Genomic DNA, 13,067 nt, shown 5'->3' with positions numbered 1-13,067 from the left:
TGCTGAAAAATTGCATTGCGTTCAGCTTCTTTCTGTGAGTTCGACAGCTTGACTAAATGTTGTATTTTCGCCTTACGCGACTTGTTTTATTATTTTGAGGTAATCGATAATAGCGTGGCATGAAAATTTTTTTTGTGAAAACCCGGTGAAAACATATCGCTCCAATGAATGCTGTCCATCATGTGCGAGGCCGGGAAAAATGTTACACGTACGTATCGCAGGAAAACTAAAAGTGTGAAGAGAAAACTGAAACTGAAAGGAATTAAAGCGGAGAAGTCGGTAACTCAGTCAACCAACCTCTAATAAAGTAACAAATAGTACTACACTATCGACTACTAAGGTTCATTTGCTTTTGAAACCAAGAAATTAGTTTTTGTTTTTAACGGCGCCATTAAGTTAAAAGAAATGCATCTTTTCTGGTTCACATTTAAATATTCAGCATTTACATTTAACGTATACTGCATCCCGGTATCAGCATGCTTTTAAACACAATAAAATAAAAACAGCAAACCATGAACATAAGTTAATGTCCTTGTAAATCTGTTTTGCTTCTTTCTTTATTTGTGTGGGGTGGTTTTTTTTGCGTGTTTATTTTTGGGGGAGTATTTTATTGTTCCTCAAAAGCACTTTGGTCAATACCCCTTTAACTTTGAACTACCATTCAGTTTTAGGACTGAGTGCAAATCTTTTATTTTTGGACAACAACATGCACTGTTGGCGTTGATGTACAAAATTGATGATTGAGTACGTGTGTGTCGCCTAATAATAAATATTGACCACCATCAAATCAACTGAGAACATAAAAGGTAAAGGCTAATTTGATTAATTCAGATTGGTGAAAATAACCTATAACTATTCCTCTAGCTTTCAAAAAAAAAATCATTTCATTTTCATTTTCACCAGTTTCCATTTCAGGCTTTGTCCCATCGCTGGGAAGTTCGGGTCGCTCCGTTATTTTTTACATTTAGTCAAGTTTTGATAATTTCTTTGACTTAAAACTTGGTATAAAGTCAGATAATGTTGTGAAGATACTATATATATATAAAATATTACATGTACATGCTTTAGTTTGAGGTCGCGCAAGGTAGTGCAAGGTCGCGTGTGGTCGCGTGCGGTCGCGTAGTAATTAGTCAGACAGCTTTTGTGACGTCGAAAGCCGGAAAAGCAACACCGCGACCTGTGTGCACACTTCGAACTTTGAAGAGGACAACTTTTATTTGTCAATCACATAAAGTGGAAAATGGGATTTTCAAACACTCTTAAACTTAAAACCGGAGCAGTACCGACCATTCGTCCAGCAAAGTAACCCACCACCAGTAACCAATTACTCAGTACTCCGCCGCTGGACTACAGACGTTCGGATGAACCCAGTCCACATCAAGAAAGAAGAAGAAGAAGAAGAAAGCTCTGCGTCAAAAATGTCGGGGCACCCAAGAAGAAACAAAACTCAAAAGTCACTTTGAAAGTGACTCGAAGACCGTGTGTCGTCGACGAACTGCGAAGGTAGGTAGAACTCAAGATGTCGCCTTATAATTTCCTCTGTCCTCTGTCCTCCCTATATTGACTCTACACTGTTTGTTCCAAAAATGCTCTCTCAGACCTACTTTTTTTTTTCGCAACACGAGTAAGTCTACTCTAAGTTTTTTCAAACTTTAGATGAATAACTTTCCTCTGGGGAGTGACCTGACACAGTGAGTGAGTGACAGGAAATACAGTTTTCATCTAGATCAGTAGAAGTGATGTAAGGAACATTTTCTGCAAATCAGTTTATCCATGCACAGGCACCAGATTCAAACAACTTACAAGTCACCATGCCAGTCAGCTGTTCAGTATCACATTGTCCCATCAGATGTTCGGCTTTGGTTTGATTTAGATCCCCATATGTTTTGTCAATTTGTGCCAGTGCCACTCTTTTTCAGAACATATGTGATATAATATGTTTGTTAGAATTGATGTAGGCTAGGTGAACTTTGGTTAAAGAAGATAAAAGTAAATCAGGGATTATAAAATGGCAAGCGATTCCCAGAGCGCGGCGATTCACTGAGCGCGGCGCGTTGTGCAGCGCAGCGATTCCCAGCTATTGCTCTTACCAGCGCAGATTGTTGAATGCGCTTTATTTTTGTACATGCATGATTATCAGCAACATTTTACACTCTTTCTTTGGACACTCAAAAGCTACTTCAGGGCTGCAAGATTACAAAATTGCACTTTTTGCAGACTGAATATATATGCGTTCAAATCAAGCGGAAAAAACCCCACTGAAAAAACAATCTGCGCATGCGCAAATTCCAAAATGGCTGCTGAAGAGTTAACTGGTGTGACACCGATTAACAGTTCCGCGGCACTGTACTCGGATAATTTTTTAAAAACTCAGCTCCTTTCCATGTAGTAGAAGCCATTGCAATGACATGTAGTGATAGTGACTGATATGACTGCCAAGTATTCAAGGCCTGTGTCAGGAACTGAAAACTCTGCCTGAACAATCCTTCTCATTGCGGTCAATGCGCATGCGCTAACATGGGGAGATTAATCAGGTCGTGAACAACCTAACCCTAAACCTAACCCTTACCCTAATCCTAACCCAAACCCTAACCCATGGTTCGATCGGTCAAAGGGTCGCATTTTGTAAGTCCAAGATTGGCGCATGCGCATTGACAGCAATGAGAAGGATTGTTCAGCAGAGGTAGGCACGTTTTTACATCGGCGCAGCGATATATGGTGAATTCAGTTGAAAGAGTGAGAGAGAGAGAATGGAGCTCTGTTTTTCGTTTTATTGACAGTTTTATTTCTCAAATAGATCAGATAGATGTAGCTGTTGTAAACTTTGCGATTGTGAAGGAAATGTATCGGCAGAATACATTGCGCGTCGTGCCGCGCGCTGTGAATCCACTTCATTATAAAATTACAGTAATTGACACTCACACGTACTCCATAGCAATTAGCATTGGCAGTGAGAATTGAAATAGGCTTGGTAAAAATTGGTTGGGTACGGTAAAATTAAAAGGAAATCAAGAGCTGTTTGTATTCGCTAGATGTTTTATAAGTATGCAATTTGTTACTTTTACAGCAGCAAAACTTCAACTGCCCGCTGAATATCGAACTGGATAACGAAGACAATGTGGAGGCTTTACAGCTACAAGAGGAGGATGAACAGGAACGTGGGAATCAACTACAACCAGAAGTACCACCAGCCACGTCATCAGCATCCAAGCATACATGTGCAAGTGCACATCAAACTGGGAGGGAAACATAAATGTGAGCTTTTCAGATTAACAGTCTTTTTATCGTTTATATTCTTTTGAGTTGTTTTAAAGTTTGCCATTATATAATTGGTCTGATATACTATTATACATACTGCACGCTTCACTCCTGTTTACTTTTGCAGCAGAAATGCAACATTCAAAAATCTGTTCCTAATTTAAGTTTACAGGTATGATTATATGGTATTGTAAATGAATATCAGTAGTCAGCTTGTTACAGTAATATAAATAAACTAAAATTAACTTGTCATTGTTCCGGTTATTGAAGTGAAATGTACATTGTTTTGTAATTATCAATTATCAGCAATGTCATTTGTTCTTCAGATGTTTCTGCCATTGTCGAAACCAAGGATGTCAGCGTCCAATGCAATCTGATCAACGCCCCACCTCTAAAACGCAATGCGGTTCTAACCCTAAAGTGTGGGAACAGATGAGAGTGTGGGGAAGGAAGAACAAAAAGGCGAACGACAGCGCGCTGCAGCTGCGGAAGAGGACGAGCCTGCTGACGAGGGTGGAGGTGAACCAGAAGATCCGCAGTTCTTGTAAGTTTTCAATAGACATCTACTTCTCTACATTTTAAAAAGTAAGACAGAAGTCAAGGGTTACTTTGGGTGACAGTCAGCTATATTTTAGCTGCTATCATTGTGTCCTTTGTTTTTGTCTTTCTATCTCTGGTCTCTATCTCACTGGCCATAACCCCTTTTTGTCTATTAAATGGGGGAAAAACACCAAAAACATGTCAATAAACATTTTTGTTGTGACATTATTTAGCTTAATTTCTCATCACAAGTAAGAAGCTGATTTCATCTTAAATTTTTTTTTATACTGGATTTCACTGTCATTGCGACATGTATAACATGTAGTAATTATATCCATAGCACTAGCAGTGAAACAATTTGTACTTGTGTATGGCACATGTAGTTTCCATAGTAACCCTTTATGTGCTAAGAAAGTGTATAACCTGTGTGTTTTAGGAATGCTCCTGAGCCGAGACCCAGCCCCGACCTGGAAGACAAGTACATTGTCTTCCAGGCAAACTTGATGCAGCTGTTAGAGAGTTGTCCTCGATGCTCTCACCCTGCGAAGGCCTTCATATCGAAGACAGTGGGATCTTGCATCCACGTCCGACAAGACTGCTCCAAGTGCTGTTTCTTCAGAGAGTGGACCAGCCAACCGTACATAAAGCAGATGCCCTGCGGGAACCTGCTCCTGTCATCAGCTGTTGTGCTCTCTGGCTGCAGCCCGACAAAAATTCTCCGGCTGTTTTACCTGCTCAATGTGCGTTACATTTCGGAGAGCACGTTCTTCTGGCATCAGCGGCACTTCATTTTTCCTACAGTGGAAAGAAAATGGAAACGGAGCAGTCAGAGCTCATCTCGCAGCTTCAGGACGAGAGAAGAAGTCTAGAGCTGATTGGTGATGGGCGGTCAGATAGCCCAGGACACTGTGCCAAATATGGCACATACACTCTCATCGAACAGGGACTGGGGACAGTCCTGGATATACAGATTGTGCAGGTAAGAAAGATATTTAGGCGTTTCAGTGTCTCATACTCATAGACGCATCAAGGTAACTAATTACAATCAAAGTTTTGTAGAGAGGCATTTTTTTTCTTCAAAAATATTAACAGTAATGCATACCCAGTTCAAATCTTTTTTTTTAATCTGAATTTGACTCCTAGTTATCAACCAACCCCCACCCCACCCCAATCTCCCCCCTGACTCACCCGAGTAATTGGTGAGTGGGATTCCTTTGTGTCCGTCTTTTAGACCGAGTTGGATTTTCAGCGACTGCTTTTGACAATTGACATTTGAACTTGTCATGTACATGCCCGTTGAAACTATGTGCACGCTTAACTGGAAGTAGAACAACTCTAGATATAAACTGTGACGAATGCGATATTAAATAAAAGAGGGCAGGGAATCAAAATTCCTGATAACACGACGGTGCACAACCGATGTGCAGTGAAACCCGTTCATATTTGTTTGCAAACTGTCAGAAACTTTGGCAATAACATTATTAAACGAATAAAATGAGTGCCGGCTGCCGTAGCCGAAACAGTCGGCGGTCGTAACAGAAAAGTGGGGCGGCCGTATCAATGCATCGCTGGCAGTCGTAACTGCTAGCACGGCGACGCGTACCAAAAAAATACACATGCTCTTTTCCTCAGCCGATGACACAAACACACTTGCATATTGGGACACTGCTATTGATGCATTTCAGTTATGATACATCACATTACCTGATCGAATGACCGTTGTTGCTTCAAGCCTCTTGTAATCTCCACCATTTAAAAAGAAATCCCCAAATCGAACAATTTCAGCAAATACGACGCTGTCACAAATCTAAAACAGAAGCCTCAAAAATTAAATCGATAACATGTTAATCTTTTGCTGGCTTCGATAATTACGCCGCAATAATTATTAGTTTGGAAGTTACACACCTTTCGGGCTCGAAACCTTGCTGACTATGGGACTGCAGAATGCTATCGTAACAAACGGCGATTTTTTCTGTCGTAACACTTTCCCCGGCGTGTGGCTGGGACTGGGAGACCTGTAACTTTAATTGTAAATAGTACAGACATGGGTAAACTGTCAGATGATTTTGAATAAAATTAACACTGTGATCAGCATATTTTAATGCAATTTTCTGTTCTTTACAGGAGATGTCATCCAGTGGCCACCAAAATGTGACCTGGCTCGATTAGCTGGGAAATGGGCAGCCAGAGCTGGCTTCCCGGGCGTAGTTGGAGCGATTGATGGGACCTACATAAAGATACCAGGAACCAGGGATGCGTACATCTGCCGTAAAGGTTTCCCAGCGATGCATCTCCAGGTAACAGATTTGATCACTTTCTGTTTCAGATAGGTGGATTGTTAACGTTGGCAGAACTGAAAGGTTGGAGGACCTGACCATTATGGTGCCTGTGTATTTATTCCCTATTGAAATACTGGAGTAACACTGGCAGTGTCATTTCATAATTGGAATCTACTGTAATTTTAAGTCACTATTTGAATCTTTGAATTTAAAGACAAGTATTTAACGGCACAGTGCGCCTCCCGTAAACCATCACAGATACTGTCAGGCTTTTACACACAGTATAAACAACCTTCATTATGAACGCTCACCAAAGGGAACATCCTAGGTGCCTTACGTAAAGAGGCTGAGCGAGTAATTTTCAAAGATTTAATGTTGCGGATTGTCTTCAAGACAATCGGACCGAGGTGCGTTTTGGCGCTAGACCTAACTTTTAAAATCAAAATAATAAATTGACAGCGTGTTACACAAACATTCTTAAATCATAAAATAAATATTTTTTTCATCAAGACAAGATCATTAAAACTCGAAGTATTTGAAGTTAAAATAAGGAACGCCCAGAAGCAGGTTCACGTAAGGTTCGCCAGTTCCTGTGAATAGTCAAAAGTCATCGCGAGGGTTCTTGTGAACCACAGCCGTTTGTTTCGTGCATAGTCAGAGGTACATAATAACGTGCTATTGCAGACAAGCTCACAGCGAGTCGCATTCAAATTCCTGACGACTGCTTTGTCAAAAAAGGGAAACTGGAATAACAGAGTTCACGATGTCGATGGCTCCGGGGTAAGATAAACCATGCAAAACAATTTTTGTGTGAAAATTGCTCGCTCTTTACGGTAAGCACCTAGGATGTTCTAAAGCGGTGAGTGTTTCAATGAAAGGGTGTTTGTACTGTGTGTAAAAGCCTGACAGTATCTGTGATGGTTTACGTGAGAAATATTAAATGTTTAAACCGATATTGGGAGTTCAGACAAGTTTGAATTATGATGGTGTGTGGATTAATTCCAAGAAAACCATCATGAAAATGTACCTACGCCTCGTTTCTCTGACTTTTCTTTTTCTGTTGTTAGATCTATACATGTCATATACCACTACCCCCCGCGGGTTAGGGGGAAGAATTTACCCGATGCTCCCCAGCATGTCGTAAGAGGCGACTAACGGATTCTGTTTCTCCTTTTACCCTTGTTAAGTGTTTCCTGTATAGAATATAGTCAATTTTTGTGAAGATTTTAGTCAAGCAGTATGTAAGAAATGTTAAGTCTTTTGTACTGGAAACTTGCATTCTCCCAGTAAGGTATATTGTACTACGTTGCAACTATGCAAGCCCCTGGAGCAAATTTTTAATTAGTGCTTTTGTGAACAAGAAACAATTGACAGGTGGCTCTATCCCATCTTCCCCCCCCCCCCCCCCCCCTTTTCCCCGTCGCGATATAACCTTGAATGGTTGAAAACGACGTTAAACACCAAATAAAGAAAGAAAAAAAGAACATATACCGCTTTTAGTGAAAGTTGAGGCAGCACTTTCTGATCAAATTTATTAAAAATTTGTTCAAGCATTTCTTGACTAAGCATGGATAATCACACCGGGGACTGTGTTCCGCCTTATTTCAGCCGGGCTTGTTGTTACTCCGTTTTGAGCTGTCACGCAAATGTAAGTGTCTGCACTAAAGTACAAACTATGTCTTCTAAAAAAACCTCATTTCCAGGAACGGATGTTTTTAGCACTAACCTAAGTAATTTGTCTCTCTATTGGTGTTATTTTTATCTGACAAGGTTTATTATGTGACCCCCATCAGCTTGAAATACGTGCAGGTTGTCGCTTTTTGGGCAAAAAAGCTGATCAAACTCAAGAAATGATAAGCAATGGTATCATGTTATGGTTTTTCTGTATCATAAGTTTGTTCTATAGTTTCTTGCTGTTATGCTGATGCATTTTCCCGAACCTGCTTTAAGGCGTTGAGGCACGAAAAGTAAAACCAAAACCCATGTCAGGCGAGTTTTGTTCCGCGCTGGACACCCAGAACAAAAGCAAGCCCAGTGGCAGTGCGGAACGCAGACAAAAATGCAGGAGGCCCAGCGCGGAACAAAACGTACACCACTTGCTTGTTTTGATTGCTTCTTATGACATAGTGAGGACGCATTGAAGCACGCAATTGATACAGATGATTATAGCTTTACCCAAAATAGTAAAAATACAGGAATATTAGTTGTTCAAATCCATGTTTGAGAGAAATTTACGTTGAACCTTCATTTTTCACTAAAAAACCTGCATGTATGCCTTCCATTCGGCTATTGTCAATTAACCAGGTAAGCAAAAGACGTTTTTAGCTGTCTACAAAGAAAACAATTATTCCCCTTTCTACTGACATTCATCAATTTTAGCTTAAATCAGTGTGAAAGTCATAGTTTGTGTTTTTATGAAGACACTTTCGTTTGCGTGACACTGAGCCCGGCTGAAAACGGAGTAACAACGAGCCCGGCTGAAATAAGGCGGAACACAGTCCTCGGTGTGATAATGGGGATGTTTACCCTTTAAAAACATGATTTTTTTTATTATTCTTTATCATTTCATATATATATGCATGTCAATTGTCATGGTTACGCTGAAAATGCACTCAATGATAAATGAATTATATGGGACAGTAGGCACCTCATTCACATGTTCTGCAGAGAGGAGCTGTGCTCAGCTCAGTCTTATGGTTTAGGCTAGCAAAGCATTAGGATATATACATGTAGCCTCTGTTGTGGTTGGTTTTTAGTTTCAGGCTGATTAGTGGGGCTCGTATGTTGCAGACGCACTCATAAATCATTCACATCTTGCAACAAACATCATACTTTGTGGTATTGTTCCTTATAATTATTTAAGGGATTTCAGATACAGAGCCACTTCAGAAATCGTTTTTTTGGTCTTTGATAGGGAATAAAAGGCTGCATTTACAGCAGACGAAATTCGTACCAAAAGCGCTCAGCAGTAAATATTCCCAACTCAGCAAATGTAAAATTCAATGGTTTACCATGCACCAGAAGTTGTCTGCTGATAACACATGCATGACATAAATACTCTTATGGGTATTTTTGTGTTCTGGTATTTAATTTGATCGTTTTTAGAATTTTATATATCCGCAGCATGAAAATTCAAGATGGCGGCCTCCGCAACATTGCGTGTTTTGATTTGAGCGAAAACAACGTTTCTGAAGGTAAGTTTTCAAGAATACGCATCCATTCACCAATGTCACATCATTTTACTGTTTAATTCTCCCCTGGGGTCTGTTATTCATCGGGTGAAGCGCTGAAATGCAGAGTAATCTTGCAATAGCTCATCAAGCTGGATTGTGATGCTGATAGATCTAGATCTATCTGTTGATTACAAGTAAGGAAATCATGATCGCCACGCTGGTGATTTTAAACAGATTAAACGAACTTTGAATAAAAGGCGAGGAGAAAGAGATTGTTCATGGTATGATACATGATTAGTCCTGCCTACGTTAAGGACTTCTATAAGGTGGGGAGGGGTAGAGTCAAAAACTGAGTGAGGGTAGGCCAGATAGTAGGATGACCAGCTGGAGATAAAAACACTCCACTCCCCATGTCTTTACAGTGTTGTGATCAAACTTTCAAAGACGGTAGGTAACAGACAAAAGCATACAGTGTATGCTAGTCAAATGAGATAAGTGGTTTTGAAAAATGAAGAGGTACCGCTCTTTGAGTTTTACAATTTTGGTTTGTTGCTTGTTTCTCATCCTTTTGCTTATTTTAAGTTGACCGTGCATTGATGTGAATTTTATTTTTACAGGATATATACAAGAGTTACACCACATGCCGGTTCCTGGGAACAAGCGTTCTGCATTTATTCCGGTGCCACAGAAGGGAGCCGATTTCACTAGTACTACTGTATCAAGGTTTGTTACCTAATACATCTTAACAGTAAGATTTTTTTATTTGTATTAATTGGAACATGTTTGCACATCATTTGTAAGCGACCTCTGTGAATTTGATGGGTTTAACGTACGAACCCTCACTATGGTCAACATTTTGTTAGCGACTGTTTGAAGCGAATAAATGTAGCGGTCAGAAAGATTCCAGAATCAGTTGGGTCACTGGAAACTGTGTTTGTTTGTTTTTTAACCTGAAACAGTAAGAATTATACGAATTCATGAAATACAATTTTCTTTCATTTTGGTCTGTTGTGTGAAGACTTGCTAACCCGGCTTTGACCGACTCTCTGAGATAGTAAACATTATTCAAATACATTCCAATAAAAATGTCACTTTTCATCTTTTGTGTGAAGGGTACCACAGGCTGATTTCCTGAACCATGGATGTAGAGGAGACCAGACAGTCCGCTTCTCATTCCAGCTGTGTTGCGTTTTTTTCTGCTCTTGAAGTGTATCGCCACATTGCCAAAGCCATTGGCCAAGAGAAGTCACCCTGTCTGCCCATTTTGCATAGCCTTACAGGCTGTGACACTATGTCGTTCTTCAATGGTATTGGGGAATCAGAAGGCTTGGGAAGTATGGCAAGCATTTGAAGACGTCACTCAAACTTTCTTCAGGTTGTCTGCTCCTCTTTGTAAGCTGAGTACCACTGACAGGGCAGCACAAGAGCTTTTTGGTGTACATTTGTAGGACAAAACCAGCAACGTACTGGGTGTAAACAGTGCTAGACGGTACCTCTTCAGTAAAAAGAGCTGCCAAATTGACCATAATCCCCTTACAAGTGAGGTGCTGCTGCAGGACATGAGATTGAGAAGAGCCATCTACCTATTAGACTTCCAAACTCTGTGGGCTGGCAGTTCAAGGCTGGAAAGTGGGAGTCATTCTGGACGAGCTTTCAAGAGGTATCCAGCGTGTGCCGAGAACTCATGAGGTGTGTCTGCAAGAAGAGCTGTACAACAAAACGCTGCAAATGCTGCTAAGAAGGACTGCAGAGCACAGCTCTCTGCAAATGTGCTTGCATGCCTGTGAAAACTGTCAGCATCTAAACTGTGCAAAAATATTATTGCACCCATTTTCATACCCCAACTCAAACTTTTATTCCTGTGTCATTTTATTCAAACTGTCTATGCTATTAAAGGCTCGCATCTTCGCTATCTGGCACATTTTTTTTTAACATCATCATTTACGCCGTCAAAATAAGGATACCCTTGACGTGACAAAGAGATGTGACAAAAACTTCGGGTACCTTTTAAAAAGCCGACGACAATTCCTGAGGCACAACTGGGTCACTGTTGTATACGAAGAGAAAGTCAACTTGATTATCCATCCAGAACAGGTTGTTTTATTTCGCCATCTTGCATATTTCTAGTGTTGTGCCATTGTACCTACTGATACAAATGTGTCGATCTCACGGATGAGATGTTTATGTGTCAAATTTGAGGGATACCCAAGTCAACTAAAATCCATGTATTTTAGCAATGACCAAGTGGGTTGCGTTGAAACTTTCAGGAATGTGTGTCTACGCACGAGGCGTAGTTCAACCGTTTGAGTACACTTTCAAATCTTCACGAAATAATATTTTAAAAACTGCCACAGGTTTGTTGACTTACATCCCACATATTTTTGACTTCGCATGTATATATGACAGATGGTTGTTTCAAGTACTGCCAAAGTTTCTTTTGAGTATATACACTTGCCGGAATGTGCTAGTTGTGTAAACACATGAGAACAAACAACGTTTTCGAAATACAGCGATTATGAATTTTAGTCGACTTTTGAGTTGATACATTACATTTTTATCAGTTTTATTTTGGGGGTACCCTTATTTGGGCGGCGGTCAAATAACCCATGTAAAGGCCACCTTTTATCTTAAAAGTGTTCCAGTTAGCCAAGTTGAGTGCCCTCAATAGCATACATTGAATATAACAGCACAGGAATGAATGTTTTCGTTTTGGTATGAAAATTGGTGCAATATATTTATTTTTGCACAGTTTAGGTAATCCACAAATTCTTCAACCCTGCCACCCACACCGTCCAATCATTCTCTGCACCAACAATACATGTATTGTTTTGTTTAAAAATGTGTTTGTGTTAGTTTCTATTGCAAGAGAATGTCTTGTAGCATCAAAAATGCCTAAATACCCTTTTATTGGCGGCCATTTTGAAAATTGTAAAAAAACTACTGATTTCTTAATTTTTTCACGGTGGCTCTGTATCAGGTTTTGTTAAGCAAAAGCAAATGTCCATTTACGCCAAATTTGCTGTTAATCACATGAAGTGAAATATGCCTAACATACCCAACCGTTTACACTGGCGGCCATTTTGAAAAATTGTTTAAAAACTACCCATTTTTTTTTTTTTCGCGATGGCTCTGTATCAGGTTTTGTTAAGCACATAAAACTCTTCATATTTGCTTAATTTGGTGTTTGTTGCATGATTTGAATGATTTTGCAACATAGGAGCCCCACTAGATAGATTATTTTTATATTGATTTACGCGACTTGTTTCAGGTTGTATGTGACAAAGACCTCCTCCTTCTGGATGTGTTTACGGGTTACACTGGGTCCGTGCATGACAGCCGAGTTTTCCCCAACTCAGATCTCCATGGAGTGTTGGAGTCTGACGCAAGTAAGCTGCCTCCAGAGTACCATATGATCGGGGACTCGGCCTACCCTCAGTCTCCGCAAGAACCTGCTGGTTCCATTCCGCGACAACGGCCATCTGACCCCTGTGGAAACTGCCTACAACAGAGCCCAGGCAAGGACAAGAGTTGACGTGGAGCGGGCTATTGGTTTGTTGAAAGGAAAATTCCGCAGACTGAAGGATCTCGAGATGACGAACATCCGTGAAGTTCCAATGTTAATTTTTTCAGCATGTGTCCTACATAACTTTATTATTATAGAAAATGGCTTGGACGAGGACGACATTGACTTGTCGGAGAGTGAAGATGAAGACGAGGACGGAGGTCAATGTGGTGGTGATCACTGCATGTCTGCAACACAAAAAAGACTGGAAATTGCAAATGTTTTTTCTTGAGAACTGTTCTATGTGTTTCAAGG

General features: G+C 40.3%; 1 protein-coding gene and 1 long non-coding RNA gene across 2 annotated transcripts in view; one reads left to right on the top strand and one right to left on the bottom strand.

Annotated features, from left to right (window-relative positions):
- LOC138981719 (alpha-1A adrenergic receptor-like) overlaps nt 1-13,067 on the bottom strand; it is a 92,584-nt gene that overhangs the window by 46,764 nt on the left and 32,753 nt on the right. The gene's annotated exons all lie outside the window — the stretch shown is intronic.
- On the top strand, nt 1,154-12,656 carry LOC138981720 (uncharacterized). Its single transcript, XR_011460700.1, has 6 exons — nt 1,154-1,503; nt 3,068-3,255; nt 3,585-3,802; nt 4,235-4,777; nt 5,923-6,095; nt 12,519-12,656. It is a non-coding gene; the product is annotated as an uncharacterized lncRNA (long non-coding RNA).

Source organism: Littorina saxatilis, linkage group LG12 (genome assembly GCF_037325665.1).
Source record: "Littorina saxatilis isolate snail1 linkage group LG12, US_GU_Lsax_2.0, whole genome shotgun sequence".
NCBI lineage: Eukaryota > Metazoa > Mollusca > Gastropoda > Littorinimorpha > Littorinidae > Littorina > Littorina saxatilis.
This window is presented reverse-complemented; position numbering and strand designations above follow the sequence as displayed.